At 38.7% G+C, this 20,451-nt stretch overlaps 2 non-coding genes across 2 annotated transcripts; one reads left to right on the top strand and one right to left on the bottom strand.

Annotated features, from left to right (window-relative positions):
* The first annotated feature begins 9,121 nt into the window (after positions 1 to 9,121).
* Positions 9,122 to 9,225, top strand: LOC148548872 (small nucleolar RNA R71). The gene has a single exon (XR_015898409.1). It is a non-coding gene; the product is annotated as a small nucleolar RNA R71 (small nucleolar RNA).
* Positions 9,226 to 19,099: 9,874 nt separating this feature from the next.
* Positions 19,100 to 19,207, bottom strand: LOC148548871 (small nucleolar RNA R71). Its single transcript, XR_015898144.1, has one exon. It is a non-coding gene; the product is annotated as a small nucleolar RNA R71 (small nucleolar RNA).
* Between the last annotated feature and the right edge of the window lie 1,244 nt (positions 19,208 to 20,451).

Raw genomic sequence — 20,451 nt, 5'->3', positions numbered from 1 at the left:
TGGTGGCAGTTGACTATGTATCAAAATGGGTAGAGGCCATTGCCACACCCACCAATGATACTAAAACAGTACTAAAGGTCCAGTATGGGATTCGGCATAAGGTGGCAACTCCATATCATCCGCAGACAAATGGACAAGCTGAAGTTTCTAACAGAGAACTAAAAAAATCCTGTAACGGACTGTAAATACCCATAGAAATGATTGGGCACGAAGCTTGGATGATGCTCTGTGGGCTTACAGAACAGCATTCAAGACTCCTATAGGGACCTTTCCGTACCAACTTGTGTATGGTAAGGCATGCCACCTGCCCGTGTAACTGGAACATAAAGCCTACTGATGCGCATAAACTAGTTATGCTACGATTTAGGAAATTGCACGATCGGCAAAATTCCTTCCGGCAAGTGCACCGGTTATCGTCAAGTAAAAACTCACAATAGAGTGAGGTCGAATCCCACAAGGATTGGTTGAGTGAGCAATTCGGATTAGAAGTGTGTTCTAGTTGAGCGGAATCAAGATTTAGATGAGAATTGCGGAATGTAAAATTGGCGGGAAAAGTAAATGACAAGAAATTGAAATGGCGGAATCTTAAATTGCATGAATTAAAGAGCAGAAGCTAAATTGCTGAAATTAAAAGGGAATGGGGGTGATTGCATGAATTGAGTTGCAGAATATAAAGAGAAAGTGGAAATCAGAAATGGGGAATTCATTGGGTGTTAGGAGATATTGAGATCTCCGAATCAAAACATGTTTATCTCTTCCTCAACCAATGCGTTCATTGAATTTTGCTTGGCAATCTTATATGATTGGATCCCAATCCCTTGGCTCACCAATTCTCTCTAAAAACAAACAAATTCCCAATCCCTTGGTTTAAATGTTCATAAGAAGAGATGATGCTCGATCACTGATTATACCACACAGTTTCATGAACCACAATTTGGTAGGATTACATGTCACAATATCCATCCAAACCCCAATCCAATTCACTGTGAGAAAGCTTCTCTAGCATGAATCCTCCATTCCTTTCCCAAGGTTCCGAAGGATTCCAATTATGGGTAGTTTCTTTCCCAAGACAACTACCCAATGGAATTAGATCGAGAAGCTTTCTAACAAAATTCAAGAGAAAAGATTGAAGAAGAAGATAAACTATTATTGATTCATTGAATTACAATAGAGCTCCCTAACCCAATGAAAGGGGTTTAGTGAGTCATAGCTCTGAATTCAACTACAAAGATATGAAAACTAGCTAAATGAAAAAGTAAAAGTCCTCCCTAACTTAAATTCTATCCTATTTATACACTTTCTATATTGAGCTTCTGTTGTGTTTCTTGGGCTTTGAGGCCTCTCCCTGCTTTCCTTTTGCCTTGGGTTTATGATCCATAATCTTGATGAGGCTGTTGATCCAAATTCTGTAACATTCATTGAGCCAACTTAGTGATAATCAAATAATGACACATGACTCAATAAATTGAAATTTCAGACTCATCAATCCTTCAGGCCCAATCCCATAAACGATGATATTCAATTGGGTTTCATACCAGAGTAAGTTTAAGTTAATGTTTGTGCTCAAATACTAACTTAAACCGCAATATTTTTGGCCCAGAAACCTTTTCCAAGAGTGGCGTTTAAGTTGCAGTTTAAGCTTAAACTGCAGCTTAAACGCCAGACACTTCCAGTGATGCCTTTTGTGGAAGCACGTTTAAGCTTCAGTTTAAGGTTAAACTGAAGCTTAAACGTGGAAATGGAAGAAGGCAGCCCTGGAGGGTAATATAGTCGAACACGTTTAAGCTTCAGTTTAAGGTTAAACTGAAGCTTAAACGTGGAGATAGAAAAGGCAGCCCTAGAGGTCGAACACGTTTAAGCTCCAGTTTAAGGTTAAACTGGAGCTTAAACGTGGAAATAGAGAAAGCCATCCTGGAGGTCGAACACGTTTAAGCTCCAGTTTAAGGTTAAACTGGAGCTTAAACGTGGAAATGGAGGAAGCAACCCTGGAGGTCGAACACGTTTAAGCTCCAGTTTAAGGTTAAACTGGAGCTTAAACGTGGAAGCTGAGAAAGGTAGCCCTGGAGGTGTCGAACACGTTTAAGCTCCAGTTTAAGGTTAAACTGGAGCTTAAACGTGGAAATGGAGAAAGCAACCCTGGAGGAGAAACTTGGTCGAACACGTTTAAGCTCCAGTTTAAGGTCAAACTGGAGCTTAAACGTGGAAATGGCTCCCTGGTGCTTTTCCCTTTTCTGGCGTTTAACCTCCAGTTTAAGGTTAAACTGGAGGTTAAACGTGGAACTACCCCCCTTGGTGCCCTTCTCACTTCTGGCGTTTAACCTCCAGTTTAAGGTTAAACTGGAGGTTAAACGTGGAAATGCTTCTTTGGTGAGACTTTCATTCTGGCGTTTGAGGTTAAACTTCAATTCCAGCATTTCTTAGCCTTCCTGATTCTGGCGTTTAAGCTCCAGTTTAGGCTTAAACTGGAACTTAAACTCCACATGTGATATTCAAGCTTCCTTTATTGATTTTGTTGCTTCCTTGCTTAGCCTCTTCTTCCCTGAAATCATCCAAACAATTGCATCAAAGTCTTGCAAAATTTCATGAGAAATCTTCCATTCATAGCATTCAAGTAATATAACTAAAACTCATGGAATTTGCATTAAAATCATACTGTTTGGATGGTTCATTGCTTTGTTATTCATTTGACCATTCTTGGTTACTTTAAGCTCAAGAAAATGCATAAAACAACTAAAACTAACAGAAAAATGCTAGTGAAACTAGCCTAAGATGCCTTGGCATCACAACACCAAACTTAATACTTGCTTGTCCCTAAGCAAGTCCTGAGTTATTTGAGAAGAAAGTATGAAACAGAAAGCAATTACATTGGCTCTATTAGCAAGCATTTGAAGTTCATCAGAAGGGTTTTATGCAGAAAGTTGCAGCATCACTTTTTCATACTTATCAGGTAAGATTATCACTTTTTCATTGCATCCATCAAACACTGCTATGGCCTCTTGTTATTCTTATGTCCTTGGCACTTTTCTCTTTTTTGTTTTTCTTTTCTTTTTCTTAGAGCTCCTTTGCTCCTTGTTTGCTTAGTGTCATGTGTTGCACAAGCCTTTGGCATTTTCTTTTTCTTATCAGTGCACTACACATATCCACTTTAGGCATTTTAGTTCACATTTCTTCTTGAGACATTGGTGCCCAGCACCTCTTTGTGTGACTAAATGTTTTGTATTTAGGTTGCTCTTGATAATGGACTTTTGGTTGATAATCCCGGGTTAGTTAACCCAAGTTACCAAGTGTTGAAACACTCCTCAGAACCTATTCATCCAAGCATATCCTTAATACATAAACACCACAGGCATTTGTCTCAGAAGTTCAAACCATTGGTGCCTAGCTTATTTGGTTGCCCTTTTTCAGTGGCTTTTTCTTCTTCTTTTTCTTTCTTTTTCATGGCCAAAGACTCTTATTCATCAAGATCCATAGACAGTTTTCAATTTCTACACAAAAAATGATAATTCTACACTCTATTTCTAGTGATCTGACTAAACAATCAAGCATGCATACCACCACTTAATTCTACTTGATTTGTCACTAATTGAGCCAAGTTACTTTTGTTCAAAGCTTTTCTTTTATTTTTGGAAACAGAACAAGCATGGCAAGCATTTGTTTAAGAAGGTGAAGTTATATCCAAACATCTAGGCATTCACTTTATTCAAAGCAATAAACAGACAAATATACTAAAAACTTCACATTCCAGAAAGATTCAACATTTACAGTTTAAACCAGAACAAGCATGCTTTTGTTTGCCCTTTTTAAAGAATTATCAAGGAACAATACCACCTTGTGAAATTCCTTGTTTTCTCTTTGTTGCCAGGAAACAATTTGATTTCTCCTTCTTCTCCTAAATGTTGCTTCATGCTTTAAGATCCTTGTTTCCTTTCCTGCAAAGAGTGATGAAGTTGCTTGCTTCTCAAGCACTTGAGTGGTTAGCTCAACTATGTGTGGGTAAGTATCTGAGTCTTAAGTTGGTGTGTGAACACCAAACTTAGTCTCCCACTTACTTCTCTGTGCTTTGAATCCTTGAGTTCTCTTTGGAATGAAGTTGCTGCTAAGGGTTTTAAGCATTTCTGTGACTGCTTAGAATGGTTGTTCCTTTCATATAATTCAAAGGTTGTTGTGTTCAGTTGATCTTTATGGTGGAACACCAAACTTAGAGTCACACATTCCCCTTTGAATTATTGATCCACGAATTCATTGTTTGGTGCGAAACACCAAACTTAATTCTTTGCAATGCACAGAAACTACTTCACCCTTTTTATTGAAACAAATAAAAGAAACAGCAAAAGGGTATTACCTCAGGTTGGGTTGCCTCCCAACAAGCGCTTCTTTAACGTCATTAGCTTGACGGTCAGCTTCCTCAGTTGAGGTGATATTTAACTTTGTCCTTCTCCTCCACATCTCCCAAGTAATGTTTGAGTCTTTGACCGTTCACAATGAAGGTTCGTTGTGACTTTTCTTCCATGATTTCTACTTGTCCATATTTGGAGACCTTGGTGACAAGGAATGGTCCAGACCACCTTGATTTTAGCTTCCCTGGAAATAGCTTCAGCCTAGAATTGTAGAGCAATACTTTTTGTCCTTCTTCAAATTTCCTTGGGGCTATGTTGCTGTCATGCTTCTTCTTTGCTCTTTCTTTGTAAATTTTGGCATTCTCATAAGCTTCCGCTCTGAATTCTTCCAACTCTTGAATTTGCAACATCCTTCTTTCTCCAGCAGCTTTGTTGTCCAAGTTCAAAAGTTTCAAGGCCCAGTATGCCTTGTGCTCCAACTCCAGTGGCAAATGGCAAGCTTTTCCATATACTAGTTGGTAAGGAGACATTCCAATTGGTGTTTTGAAAGCTGTCCTATATGCCCAAAGAGCATCATCTAGCTTAATCGACCAGTCCTTCCTTGAAGTTCCCACAGTCTTTTCCAGGATCCTTTTGAGTTCTCTGTTAGATATTTCGGCTTGCCCACTTGTCTGTGGATGGTATGGTGTGGCTACCTTGTGTTTGACTCCATATTTTAGAAGCAATGCCTCTAATGGTTTGTTGCAGAAGTGACTTCCTCCATCACTGATGATTGCTCTTGGAACCCCAAAACGGCAAAAAATGTGTTTTCTGAGGAAGTTCATGACTACCTTATTATCATTGGTTGGAGTTGCTATTGCTTCAACCCATTTGGAGACATAGTCTACTGCCACCAGAATGTAATTATTTGAGTATGAGGAGGGAAAGGGTCCCATGAAATCTATCCCCCATACATCAAACAATTCAAGTTCCAGAATGAATTGTTGTGGCATTTCATTTCTTCTTGGCAGGTTCCCCGCTTTCTGGCATTCATGGCAGTGCTTCACTAATTCTTTTGCATCTTTGAAGATAGTGGGCCAATAAAAACCACACTGCAACACCTTAGCTGCTGTTCTTTCTCCTGCAAAATGTCCTCCATAAGTGGAGCCATGGCAGTCCCATAAGACTTCCTTTCCTTCTTCCTCGGATATGCATCTTCTGAGTATGCCATCGGAACATTTTTTGAACAAGTATGGTTCGTCCCAGATGAAGTATTTGGCATCATTTACCAATTTCTTCCTTTGATGTTTGTTAAATTCCAACGGTAAACTCCCAGTGGCCTTGAAGTTTGCTATGTCTGCAAACCAGGGTGCTTTGTGAATTACCATGAGTTGTTCATCAGGAAAGCACTCATTTATATGTGTGCTTTGTGCGCTTCCTTCTTCACATGGTATTCTTGATAAATGGTCTGCCACCTTGTTCTCTACACCCTTCTTGTCTTTGATTTCAATGTCAAATTCCTGCAACAAAAGAACCCATCTAATAAGTCTTGGTTTGGATTCTTGTTTAGCAAGTAAGTATTTTAAAGCTGAATGATCAGTGAAGACAATGACTTTAGATCCAATGAGATAGGATCTAAATTTGTCAAATGCAAAGACTATTGCCAAGAGTTCTTTTTCAGTGGTAGTGTAATTCCTTTGGTTATCATTCAAGACTTTACTGGCATAATAAATCACATGTACCAAATTGTCTTTCCTTTGTCCTAACACTGCCCCAATAGCAAGGTCTGATGCATCACACATCAGTTCAAAAGGTAAGTTCCAATCAGGTGGGGCAATGATAGGTGCAGAGGAAAGTTTTTGCTTCAAAAGTTCATAGGCTAGCATGCAATTTTTATCAAATACAAAGGGTGTATCAGAGACAAGCAAGTTACTCAAGGGTTTGGCTATTTTAGAAAAGTCTCTAATAAACCTTCTGTAAAAACCAGCGTGTCCCAAAAAACTCCTAACTGCCTTGACATTACTTGGTGGAGGTAATTTTTCAATGAGTTCCACCTTAGCTCTGTCCACCTCAATGCCTCTATTAGAGATTTTGTGGCCAAGGACTATTCCTTCTGTGACCATGAAATGACACTTTTCCCAGTTTAATACTAGGTTAGTCTCTTGGCACCTCTTAAGCACCAAGGCAAGGTGGTGTAGGCAGCTAGGAAAAGAATTTCCAAACACAGAAAAATCGTCCATGAAGACCTCAATAAATTTTTCAATCATGTCCGAAAAGATGGACAGCATGCATCTTTGGAAAGTGGCAGGTGCATTGCACAATCCAAAGGGCATGCGTCTATAAGCAAAAACTCCATATGGACAAACAAATGATGTTTTCTCTTGATCTCTAGGATCAACTACTATTTGGTTGTAGCCTGAATATCCATCCAAAAAGCAATAGTAAGCATGTCCGGCAAGCCTTTCAAGCATCTGATCCATGAATGGGAGTGGGAAATGATCCTTTCTGGTGGCTTCATTGAGCTTCCTGTAGTCTATGCACATCCTCCACCCAGTGACGGTTCTTGTGGGTATGAGTTCGTTCTTCTCATTTGGCACCACAGTTATGCCACCTTTCTTGGGAACTACATGGATGGGACTAACCCATGGGCTATCAGAAATGGGGTAGATTACCCCTGCCTGCCATAACTTCATGACTTCCTTTTGTACCACTTCTTTCATGACGGGATTCAATCTTCTCTGAGCTTGAATGGAGGGTCTAGCATCCTCTTCTAACAAGATTTTATGCATGCATATGGATGAACTTATCCCCTTCAAATCGGCTAGGGTCCATCCAATGGCATCTTGATGAGTTTGTAGCACCTTGATCAATTCTTCTTCCTGTTCTTGGCTCAGGGCTGAGCTAATGATAACAGGGTGACTCTCATCACTACCCAAGTATGCATACTTGAGATTAGGGGGCAATGCTTTGAGCTCAGGTTTTGGTGCTTCCTTCTCTTCTTTCACACTCTCTGGCATGCTTGGCATGGTTGTTTCAGTAGCCTTGATGTCACTAACTTCAATATCCTTGGTGAACTCCTCCTCTGCCACTTCCTTTATTGTCTCCTCAAAAGTTTCTTGTACTGCAATGTCCACTACATCAACCCTCATGCATTCCCTTAGTGATTCTGATGGATAGCTCATTGCCTTGAATACGTTAAACACCAATTTCTCATCATGTAGTCTAAGAGTGAGTTCACCCTTTTGTACATCTATGATGGCTCCAGCAGTAGCTAGGAAGGGTCTTCCCAGAATTATTGAAGCTTTGGCTTCTTCCTCCATATCTAACACCACAAAATCAGCAGGAAATATAAAATCTCCCACTTTCACCAACAAATCTTCAACTATCCCATGAGGGAATTTAAAAGTTCGATCTGCCAATTGGAGGGCCATTCTTGTTGGTTTGGCTTCCTCAATCTTCATTCTTCTCATCATTGTTAGAGACATCAAATTGATGCTGGCCCCTAAGTCACACAAGGCCTTCTCTACCATGACTTCTCCTATGATGCAGGGGATTTGGAAACTGCCTGGGTCCTTCAATTTCTGAGGCAATTTGTGCTGAATGATGGCACTGCATTCTTCAGTTAACAACACAGTTTCCTCATTTCTCCAGCTTCTCTTCTTGGTCATTAATTCTTTTAAGAATTTTGCATAGAGTGGCATTTGCTCTATTGCCTCAGCAAACGGAATGTTGATTTGGAGCTTCTTGAAAATCTCCAAGAACCTGGAGAATTGACCATCCTTTTCACTTTTCATCAAACGTTGAGGATATGGTGCTTTAGGTGTATAAGGCTTCAGGACCTCTTTTTCTTTTTCTTTTGTTGCGGACGGTGTAAAAGATTGTCCTTGTTCCTTGTCTCTCACATGTTCCCTTGCTTCAGCCTCTGTGGTTTCCTTTGAGATCTCCTTTAGATTCTTTCCACTTCTGAGGGTTATGGCCTTACATTCTTCCCTTGCAATAGCCTTGGCAGCATGAGAAACGCTTGTCCCAGGGGTTTGCTTAGATAAATACAAAATTTGATTTTCTAGCTTCTGGATGGCAGCTCCTTGGTTTTGCAGGTTAGAATTTACTTCTTCCTTAAAAGCTTTCAATTCGGTTATGTCTTGACTCATGGTTGCAAGCATTCCTTCTATCCGGTTTAATTGATCTTGAAATTGTTGGTTCGGATTAGGTTGGGTAGGTTGATTATTTTGGCCATGATATGATGGTTGGGAGTAAGTGTTTTGTGTGGCTTGGTATGATCTTTGGTTGGAGTTTTGGTATGTGGAATTGTTATGTTGGTTGTGGTTGTAAGGTTTGTGGTTTTGTGGTTGGGTTTGTTGGTTCCCCCACCCAAAGTTTGGGTGATTTTTCCATCCTGGGTTGTAAGTGTTGGAATGTGGATCATATGATTGCCTTTGTTGGTTTCCCACATAGTTGGCTCTTCCCAATCACCTCCTTCAATGCTTACTTCCTCTTGATCTTGTGTGTGTATTGCAGCCACTTGCTTTGTTTCTAATTGCCTGGTAAGCTCTGCTAGTTGCTTGGCAAACACTTTGTTTTGGGCTAGAATTGTATCAACATGGTTCAGCTCCATGACTCCCTTAGTGTTGTGCCTCTCTGATGCATAGTAGTACTCATTCTCAGCCACTGTCTCAATCACTTCAATGGCTTCTTCCACAGTCTTTTTCCTGTTCAATGAACCTCCTGATGAATGGTCTACAGCCTTCCTTGATTCATAAGACAGTCCATCATAGAAAATATGCAATTGCACCCAATCATGGAACATGTCTGGTGGGCATTTCCTTGTCAAATCCTTGAATCTCTCCCATGCCTCGTAGAGAGTTTCACCATCTTGTTGTCTAAAAGTCTGAACCTCAGATCGAAGCCTATTGACCTTTTGTGGGGGGTAGAAACGTGCCAGAAACTTGCTTTCCACCTCATCCCATGTTGTTAGACTCCCCCTTGGGAATGATTCCAGCCACTTAGCTGCTTTGTCCCTAAGTGAAAATGGGAACAAAAGCAGTTTATAGGCATCTTCCTGGACTCCATTGGACTTCACAGTGTCACAAATTCTCAGGAATTTTGTGAGATGTTGGTTGGGATCTTCATTAGCACTCCCACCAAATGAACAATGATTCTCCACAAGTGATATTAGCTGTGGTTTGAGTTCAAAATTGTTGGCCTGAATGGGTGGTTTCTGAATGCTGCTACTACAATTCCCAGAGGTTGGGTTTATGTATGAACTAAGAACCCTCCTCTCAGGAATGGCATTGTTTCCATCAGCTCTCTCATGGTTGTGAACTTCTCTATCCATGTTGAGATCTAGAGCTTCCTCAAAATTGTCCTCAGATTCTCCTTCAGATTCTTCTTCTCCCAGTACTCTCTTCCCTCTTGCTTCCCTTCTAAGTCTATGAAGGGTCCTCTCTGGTTCGGTATATGGAGGAGTTGATGTCTCTCCTCTCCTACCTGTCATACAAGAACACAGCACAGGCAACAAACAAGTGAAATACTCTTGGTTAATGGAAGAGTATGGTTAGAGCAATTGAGGAATTAATTCAAACAGTTAGTGAGTCAGTGAGTTAGTTGCTTGAATTTAAAGGCATAAAGAAAGAAAGCATGTAACAGAGTGCAGAAATTAAAATTCAACAAGTAACTTGTACTGAATTAATCAAAACAAAAAAAATGCTCAATCTAGTTAACTTCCAATTGGAGAATTGTCAATCGAAAACCAATCCCCGGCAACGGCGCCATAAACTTGATGCGCATAAACTAGTTATGCTACGATTTAGGAAATTGCACGATCGGCAAAATTCCTTCCGGCAAGTGCACCGGTTATCGTCAAGTAAAAACTCACAATAGAGTGAGGTCGAATCCCACAAGGATTGGTTGAGTGAGCAATTCGGATTAGAAGTGTGTTCTAGTTGAGCGGAATCAAGATTTAGATGAGAATTGCGGAATGTAAAATTGGCGGGAAAAGTAAATGACAAGAAATTGAAATGGCGGAATCTTAAATTCCATGAATTAAAGAGCAGAAGCTAAATTGCTGAAATTAAAAGGGAATGGGGGTGATTGCATGAATTGAGTTGCAGAATATAAAGAGAAAGTGGAAATCAGAAATGGGGAATTCATTGGGTGTTAGGAGATATTGAGATCTCCGAATCAAAACATGTTTATCTCTTCCTCAACCAATGCGTTCATTGAATTTTGCTTGGCAATCTTATATGATTGGATCCCAATCCCTTGGCTCACCAATTCTCTCTAAAAACAAACAAATTCCCAATCCCTTGGTTTAAATGTTCATAAGAAGAGATGATGCTCGATCACTGATTATACCACACAGTTTCATGAACCACAATTTGGTAGGATTACATGTCACAATATCCATCCAAACCCCAATCCAATTCACTGTGAGAAAGCTTCTCTAGCATGAATCCTCCATTCCTTTCCCAAGGTTCCGAAGGATTCCAATTATGGGTAGTTTCTTTCCCAAGACAACTACCCAATGGAATTAGATCGAGAAGCTTTCTAACAAAATTCAAGAGAAAAGATTGAAGAAGAAGATAAACTATTATTGATTCATTGAATTACAATAGAGCTCCCTAACCCAATGAAAGGGGTTTAGTGAGTCATAGCTCTGAATTCAACTACAAAGATATGAAAACTAGCTAAATGAAAAAGTAAAAGTCCTCCCTAACTTAAATTCTATCCTATTTATACACTTTCTATATTGAGCTTCTGTTGTGTTTCTTGGGCTTTGAGGCCTCTCCCTGCTTTCCTTTTGCCTTGGGTTTATGATCCATAATCTTGATGAGGCTGTTGATCCAAATTCTGTAACATTCATTGAGCCAACTTAGTGATAATCAAATAATGACACATGACTCAATAAATTGAAATTTCAGACTCATCAATCCTTCAGGCCCAATCCCATAAACCATGATATTCAATTGGGTTTCATACGAGAGTAAGTTTAAGTTAATGTTTGTGCTCAAATACTAACTTAAACCGCAATATTTTTGGCCCAGAAACCTTTTCCAAGAGTGGCGTTTAAGTTGCAGTTTAAGCTTAAACTGCAGCTTAAACGCCAGACACTTCCAGTGATGCCTTTTGTGGAAGCACGTTTAAGCTTCAGTTTAAGGTTAAACTGGAGCTTAAACGTGGAAATGGAGGAAGCAACCCTGGAGGTCGAACACGTTTAAGCTCCAGTTTAAGGTTAAACTGGAGCTTAAACGTGGAAGCTGAGAAAGGTAGCCCTGGAGGTGTCGAACACGTTTAAGCTCCAGTTTAAGGTTAAACTGGAGCTTAAACGTGGAAATGGAGAAAGCAACCCTGGAGGAGAAACTTGGTCGAACACGTTTAAGCTCCAGTTTAAGGTCAAACTGGAGCTTAAACGTGGAAATGGCTCCCTGGTGCTTTTCCCTTTTCTGGCGTTTAACCTCCAGTTTAAGGTTAAACTGGAGGTTAAACGTGGAACTACCCCCCTTGGTGCCCTTCTCACTTCTGGCGTTTAACCTCCAGTTTAAGGTTAAACTGGAGGTTAAACGTGGAAATGCTTCTTTGGTGAGACTTTCATTCTGGCGTTTGAGGTTAAACTTCAATTCCAGCATTTCTTAGCCTTCCTGATTCTGGCGTTTAAGCTCCAGTTTAGGCTTAAACTGGAACTTAAACTCCACATGTGATATTCAAGCTTCCTTTATTGATTTTGTTGCTTCCTTGCTTAGCCTCTTCTTCCCTGAAATCATCCAAACAATTGCATCAAAGTCTTGCAAAATTTCATGAGAAATCTTCCATTCATAGCATTCAAGTAATATAACTAAAACTCATGGAATTTGCATTAAAATCATACTGTTTGGATGGTTCATTGCTTTGTTCTTCATTTGACCATTCTTGGTTACTTTAAGCTCAAGAAAATGCATAAAACAACTAAAACTAACAGAAAAATGCTAGTGAAAGTAGCCTAAGATGCCTTGGCATCACCTACTGGGCAACCAGATTCCTAAACTTTGATGCCAAATTAGCTGGAGAAAAAAGATTGCTCCAGCTGAATGAGCTAGAGGAATTCAGATTTACTGCTTTCGAAAATGCCAAGCTTTATAAAGAAAAATAAAAAAGGTGGCATCACAGAAAGCTGTCATCTAGAATCTTTGAACTAGGACAAAAGGTTCTGTTGTTTAACTCTAGGCTCAGGCTATTCCCCGGGAAACTGAATTCCCGGTGGAAGGGACCATATGTGATTACAAGTGTATCACCATATGGTTATGTAGAGCTTCAAGATATTGATTCTGATAAGAAGTTCATTGTTAATGGACAGAGAATCAAGCACTATCTTGAAGGCAATGTTGAGCAAGAGTGCTCAAGGCTGAGGCTAGATTAAAACCTCAGCAAGGTCCAACTAAAGACAATAAAGAAGCGCTTGCTGGGAGGCAACCCAGCCATGGGGCATCACTTCCTCTAAGCATTTTGCCCTATTCTTGATTTTATTTGTTTATATAAAGTTCATTGATACTAAGGTAAAGAGTCAATTGTATAATTTTACAGGGTTATAGAAGGATTTTGCACACAAAACAGAGAAAAAAGAGCTCACTGGCAAGAAAACGCCAGTAAAAGTCTGTTTTGGGCGTTCAATGCCCAAAAGAAGCATCCACTGGGCGTTTAACGCCAGATTTACAGCATCCTGGGCTTTCAAAAAAATGCCCAGTGACAAAGTAGTTCCTGGTGTTCAACGCCAGAAAGAAGCAACAGCTGGGCGTTGAATGCCCAGGAGAAGCAGCAGTTGGGCGTTGAACGCCCAAAACATGCAGCGTTTGGGCGTTCAAACGCCAGGATGGTAGGGAGGAGGTAAATTCGTTTTTTCTTCATATTTTTCATTTTAATCTTAATTTTCATGTTTCAATTCATGATTTCCTGCATAAACATGTTGCAAACCTTGATTTCTAAAATCCCTAATTTCTAAAAAGCCTACTTTAAAAATATCAAATGTATCTTAATCCATAAGCACAAATCCTTTTTTTCAATCCAATTCAACTCTTTTTCAAATTTTCAAAACAAATCTCTCTCTTTTCATTCTAAAATCTTTTCAACTAATCAATATCCTTTTTTAAAATCTCCATATTATCTTTTTCAAAAATCCAAATTTATCTTTTTCAAATATCTTTCATATCTCTTCAATTTTAAATTATATCTTTTCTTATCATACTTATTTCTTTTTAAATCATATCTTCTATCTTATCTTTCTCCCTATTTTCGAAAATCCACCCCCTCCCTTTTAAAAACACATTCGGCCTCATTCCTCTCATCTACCATTCAACACTAGCTCTCCTTCTATCCCTCTCCTTTCTTTTCTTTTGCTTGAGGACAAGCAATCCTCTAAGTTTGGTGTGTTTATCCATGATCACTAAACCATACCCACTAAGATCATGGCTCCTAAAGGAAAGCAACCCACTCCAAGAGGCAAGAAAGAGAGTGTTCCAAAACCACTTTAGAATCAAAGGAGGTTCTTAACCAAAGAACATTCAGACCATTACTACAAAATAATGGGTCTAAGATTTGTGATCCCGGAAGTCAAGTTCGATCTAAAAGAAGATGAATATCCGGAGATCCAAGAGCAGATTCGAAACAGGAACTGGGAAGTCCTAGCTAATCCTGAAACGAAAGTGGGAAGGAATATGGTTCAGGAATTCTACGCTAATCTGTGGCAAACAGACAGGCAGAGAATATCTAGAGCTGCCCTCTATGACTATAGGACTGTGGTCAGAGGAAAGATTGTTCACATCCACCCTGACAAAATCAGGGAGATCTTTAAGCTACCTCAGCTGAAAGATGACCCAGACTCCTTCAATAGGAGAATGATGAGAATAAACAAGGGCCTGGATAAGATTCTAGAGGATATATGCATCCCTGGAGCCAGGTGGACCACCAGCACGAGGGGTGTCCCAAATCAACTAAAGAGAGAAGATCTCAAACCAGTCGCCAGAGGATGGCTGGACTTCATTGGGCGTTCTATATTGCCCACCAGCAACCATTCTGAAGTCAATATTAGAAGAGCAGTGATGATCTATTGCATTATGTTGGGAAAAGAAGTAGAAGTTCATCAACTGATCCCATCTGAATTCTACATACTTGCCAACAAGAACTCCAAGGATGCCAGGTTGGCTTATCCAAGCCTAATCTCTATGCTCTGCAAAGATGCTGGAGTAAAGATGGGAATAACAGAGTATATCTCAATGGAGCAACCAATCACTAAAATCACAATGGAAAAACAACAAATGCAGGATGACCCCATCAAGAGGAGGGCGCAAGAATTCCTACCAGAACTCCCTCAATTTGAATACTTGGAGCATCTTGAGGCATCTGTCACTAAGTTGCAAGAAACCATGGACCAAATGAAGGAAAAACAGCAAAATCAAAACAGCATGCTTTGCAAACTGCTTAGAGAACAAGAAGTGCAAGGGCGTGAATTAAGAGAACTAAAGCATCAGAAACTATCTCTTGAAGGGCCAAGCACTCCACAGACTAAAGAGGCATCCGCTTCCCAAAGTCAAGGTTGTTGAGTTCTGATCTTAACCTTAACCCTGTGATAATTTTTTTTTATTATTTGAGTTTTAACTTAGGAGTCATATAGTAGTAATTAGTATCTATATTTTGATTTTATCTCTAATTAAGCTATAATTTATTTTTCTCATCATCATTAAACATGAATAAAATAGAAGATTTTCTTTAGGATAAGGAGGCAATATTTCTCGAGTTTTTAATACAAGAAATTCTGATTAATTACATGTGGTGGCAATGCTTTCTGCCTTCTGAATGAATGCTTGAACAGTGCATATGTCTTTGGAATTTGATGTTCTTGAATGTTAAATATGTTGGCTCTTGAAAGAATGATAACCATGAGACATGTTATTGGTAATCTGAAAAATCATAAAAATGATTCTTAAAGCAAGAAAAAGCAGTGAATACAAAGCTTGCAAAAAAAAAAAAGCAAGCAGAAAAAGCCAATAACCCTTAAAACCGAAAGGCAAGGGTAATAAAAAGGATCCAAGGCTTTGAGCATCAGTGGATAGGAGGGCCTAAGGAAATCAAATCCTGGTCTAAGCGGCTAAACCAAGCTGTCCCTAACCATGTGCTTGTGGCGTGAAGGTGTCAAGTGAAAACTTGAGACTGAGCGGTTAAAGTCAAGGTCCAAAGCAAAGAGAAGAGTGTGCTTAAGAACCTTGGACACCTCTAATTGGGGGCTTTAGCAAAGCTGAGTCACAATCTGAAAAGGTTCACCCAATTATGTGTCTGTGGCATTTATGTATCCGGTGGTAATACTGGAAAACAAAGTGCTTAGGGCCACGGCCAAGACTCATAAAAGTAGCTGTGTTCAAGAATCAACATACTGAACTTGGAGAATCAATAACACTATCTGAATTTTAAGTTCCTATAGATGCCAATCATTCTGAGCTTCAATGGATAAAGTGAGATGCCAAAACTGTTCGGAAGCAAAAAGCTACTAGCCCCGCTCATTTAATTAGAATCTGAGCTTCACTCAAAAACTCTGAGATATTATTGTTTCTTGACTCATTTGTATTCTATTTTATTTATCTAGTTGCTTGAGGACAAGCAACAGTTTAAGTTTGGTGTTGTGATGAGCAGATATTTTATACGCTTTTTGGGGTTAATTTCATATAGTTTTTAGTATGTTTTAGTTAGTTTTTAGTTTATTTTTTTTAGTTTCTAGGAAAAATTCATATTTCTGGACTTTACTATGAGTTTGTGTACTTTTCTGTAATTTCAGGTATTTTCTAGCTGAAATTGAGGGAGCTGAGCAAAAATCTGATTCAGGCTGAAAAAGGACTGCTGATGCTGTTGGATCCTGACCTCTCTGCACTCGGAATGGAGTTTCTGGAGCTACAGGAGTCCAATTGACGCGCTTCCAATTTCGTTGGAAAGTAGACATTCAGGGCTTTCCAGCAATATATAATAATCCATACTTTGCTCAAGGATAGACGACGTAAACTGGCGTTCAATGCCAGTTCCATGTTGCAGTCTGGCGTCGAGCGCCAGAAACACGTTACAAGTTGGAGTTCAACGCCAGAAACAGGTTACAGCCTGGCGTTGAATGCCCAAAACAGCCTAGGCACGTGAGAAGCTTTAGTCTTAGCCCCATCACACACCAAGTGGGCCCCAGAAGTGGATTTCTGCACTATCTATCATAGTTTACTCATTTTCTGTAAACCTAGGTTACTAGTTTAGTATTTAAACAACTTTTAGAGATTTATTTTGTATCTCATGACATTTTTAGATCTGAACTTTGTACTCTTTGACAGCATGAGTTTCTAAACTCCATTGTTGGGGGTGAGGAGCTCTATTGTGTCTCGATGAATTAATGCAAGTATTTCTGTTTTCCATTCAAACATGCGTGTTCCTATCTAAGATATCCATTCGCACTTCAACAAGAATGTGATGAACGTGACAATCATCATCATTCCCCCACGAACGTGTGCCTAACAACCACTTCCGTTCCAACGTAGAATGAATGAATATCTCTTGGATCTCTTAATCAGAATTTTTATGGTATAAGCTAGATTGATGACAGCATTCAAGAGAATCCGGAAAGTCTAAACCTTGTCTGTGGTACTCCGAGTAGGATTCAAGGATTGAATAACTGTGACGAGCTTCAAACTCGCGAGTGCTGGCGTAGTGACAGACGCAAAAGGATAGTAAATCCTATTCTGGTACGATTGAAGGATGGATGGAAGCCATTGACAACGGTGATCCACCAACACACAGCTTGCCATAGGAGGTCGTGCGTGCGTGAATCAGAAAACAGAGGAAAGTAGAATTTCAGAAGACAAAGCATCTCCAAAACTCCAACATATTCTCCATTACTGCATACAAGTATAATTTGTGTTCTCTCCTTTTTACTTTTTACAATTCAAATTAAAAATTATTATTGATATTATATCCTGAATAAGAGTTACGAGAGAACCATAGCTTGCTTCAAGCCAACAATCTCCGTGGGATCGACCCTTACTCACGTAAGGTATTACTTGGACGACCCAGTGCACTTGCTGGTTAGTTGTGCGAAGTTGTAAGAGAGTAATGTGAACATTGACATTACAATTTCGTGCACCAATGCATCACATGTTTTGATCCAAAATTTTCATGCATTGAGTCAATTTTGTGTTTTTCTCTTTCATCATTAAAAATTCAAAAATAAAAAAAATATCTTTTCCTTTTTCACTCATAAATTTTCGAAAATTTGAGTTGACTTTTTCAGAACTTTTTAAAATTTAGTTGTTTCTTATGAGTTAAATCAAATTTTCAATTTGAAAATCCTATCTTTTTCAAAATCTTTTTCAAAATCAAATCTTTTTCAATTTTCTTTTCATATTTTCGAATTCTTTTTAAAATTTTTTCAAAATCTTTTTCATTTTTTCGAAAATATTCAAATTAACTTTTAAAATCTTTTTCTTATTTTATTTCTTAATTTTCGAAAATTTTATTAGCATTTAATGTTTTGATTCAAAATATTTTTAAGTTTGTTACTTGCCTAATAAGAAAGGTTCAATCTTTAAAGAACTTTAATTTTCAAAATCAAATCTTTTTAATTTTTTTTTTCAAATCTTTTTCAATCAATCTTATCTTTTTTTTTTCAATCACATCTTTTTAATTTTCAATCATATCTTTTTCAAAATCAATTTCAAAATCTTTTCTAACTTCTTTTCTAACTTCCTATCTTTTCAAAATTTAATCTTTCTTATCTTTTTGTTTCAATCATATCTTTTTCAATTTCAATCATATCTTTTTCAAAAACAAATTTCAAATATTTTTCAATCAATCATATCTTTTTGTTACAATCATATCTTTTTCAAAACTGCCCAACGAACTCTCTACCTTTAACTTTCGAAAATTCCTTCCCTCTTTTTCAAAATTTCATTTTAATTAACTAATTGTTTTAATTTTAACTTAATTTTAATTATTAATTTTCGAATTTTAAATTTAATTTTAAAATATTTTTATTTTATTTTGTTTAATTTTTGAATTCCCCTCTCTCTCATCTCCTTCTATTTATTTATTCATCTACTAACACTTCTCCTCACCCAAAAACTCGAACCCCTTCTCCTCCTCTGAGTTCAAATTCTTCTCTTCTTCATTCTTTTTCTTCTTTTCTTCTACTCACACAAGGGAACCTCTATACTGTGGTAAAAAGGATCCCTATTATTATTTTCTGTTCCCTTCTTTTTCATATGAGCAGGAGCAAGGACAAGAACATTCTTGTTGAAGCAGATCCTAAACCTGAAAGGACTCTGAAAAGGAAACTAAGAGAAGCTAAAATACAACAATCCAGAGACAACTTTACAGAAATTTTCGAAAAGGAAGAGGAGATGGCAGCCGAAAATAATAATAATGCAAGGAAGATGCTTGGTGACTTCACTGCACCTAATTCCAATTTACATGGAAGAAGCATCTCAATTCCTGCCATTGGAGCAAACAATTTTGAGCTTAAACCTCAATTAGTTTCTCTGATGCAACAGAACTGCAAGTTTCATGGACTTCCATTTGAAGATCCTTTTCAGTTCTTAAATGAATTCTTGCAGATCTGTGACACTGTTAAGACAAATGGGGTTGATCCTAAGGTCTACAGGCGTATGCTTTTCCCGTTTGCTGTAAGAGACAGAGCTAGAGTATGGTTGGACTCTCAACCTAAAGATAGCCTGAAATCTTGGGATAAGCTAGTTACGGCTTTCTTAGCCAAGTTCTTTCCTCCTCAAAAGCTTAGTAAGCTTAGAGTGGATGTTCAAACCTTCAAATAGAAAGAAGGTGAATCCCTCTATGAAGCTTGGGAGAGATATAAGCAACTGACCAAAAAGTGTCCTTCTGACATGCTTTCAGAATGGACCATTTTGAATATATTCTACGATGGTCTATCTGAAGTATCAAAGATGTCATTGGACCATTCTGCAGGTGGATCCATTCACCTAAAGAAAATGCCTGCAGAAGCTCAAGAACTCATTGACATGGTTGCTAATAACCAGTTCATGTACACTTCTGAGAGGAATCCTGTAAGTAATGGGACACCTCAGAAGAAGGAAGTTCTTGAAATTGATACTCTGAATGCCATACTAGCTCAGAATAAAATATTGACTTAGCAAGTCAATATGATTTCTCAGAGTCTGAATGGATTGAAGGAATCATCCAACAGTACTAAAGAGGCATCTTCTGAAGAAGAAGCTTAGGATCCTGAGAACCCTGCAATAGCAGAGGTGAATTACATGGGTGAACCCTATGGAAACACCTATAATCTCTCATGGAGAAATCATCCAAATTTCTCATGGAAGGATCAACAAAAGCCTCAACAAGGCTTTAATAATGGTGGAAGAAACAGGTTTAACAATAGTAAACCTTTTCCATCATCTACTCAGCAACAGACAGAGAATTCTGAGTAGACCCCATCTAGCTTGGCAAACATAGTCTCTAATCTATCTAAGGCCACTTTAAGTTTTATGAATGAAACAAGGTCCTCTATTAGAAATCTAGAAGCACAAGTGGGCCAGCTGAGTAAAAGGATCATTGAAACCCCTCCTAGTACTCTCCCAAGCAATACAGAAGAGAATCCAAAGAGAGAGTGCAAGGCCATTGATATAACAATCATGGCCGAACCTACATGGGAGGAAGAGGACGTGAATCCTAGTGAGGAAGACCTCCTGGGACGTCTAGTGATCAACAAGGAGTCTCTCTTTGAGGAACCAAAGGACTCTAAGGCTCATCTAGAGACCATAGAGATTCTAATGAACCTCCTTATGCCCTTCATGAGCTCTGATGAGTATTCTTCTTCTGAAGAGAATGAGGATGTCACTGAAAAGCAAGTTGCCAAGTACCTTGGTGCAATCATGAAGCTAAATGCCAAATTATTTGGTAATGAGACATGGGAAGATGAACCTCCCTTGCTCATCAATGAACTGAGTGATATAGATCAACTGACATTACCTCAGAAGAAACAAGATCATGGAAAGTTCTTAATACCTTGTACCATAGGCACCATGACCTTTGAGAAGGCTCTATGTGACCTTGGGTCAGGGATAAACCTCATGCCACTCTCTGTAATGGAGAAACTGGGAATCCTTGAGGTACA

The sequence above is a fragment of the Arachis ipaensis genome, chromosome B8, assembly GCF_059453495.1.
Source record: "Arachis ipaensis isolate K30076 ecotype BB chromosome B8, ASM5945349v1, whole genome shotgun sequence".
NCBI lineage: Eukaryota > Viridiplantae > Streptophyta > Magnoliopsida > Fabales > Fabaceae > Arachis > Arachis ipaensis.
The sequence above is the reverse complement of the archived record's forward strand: the minus strand, read 5'-3'. Positions and strand labels throughout refer to the sequence as shown.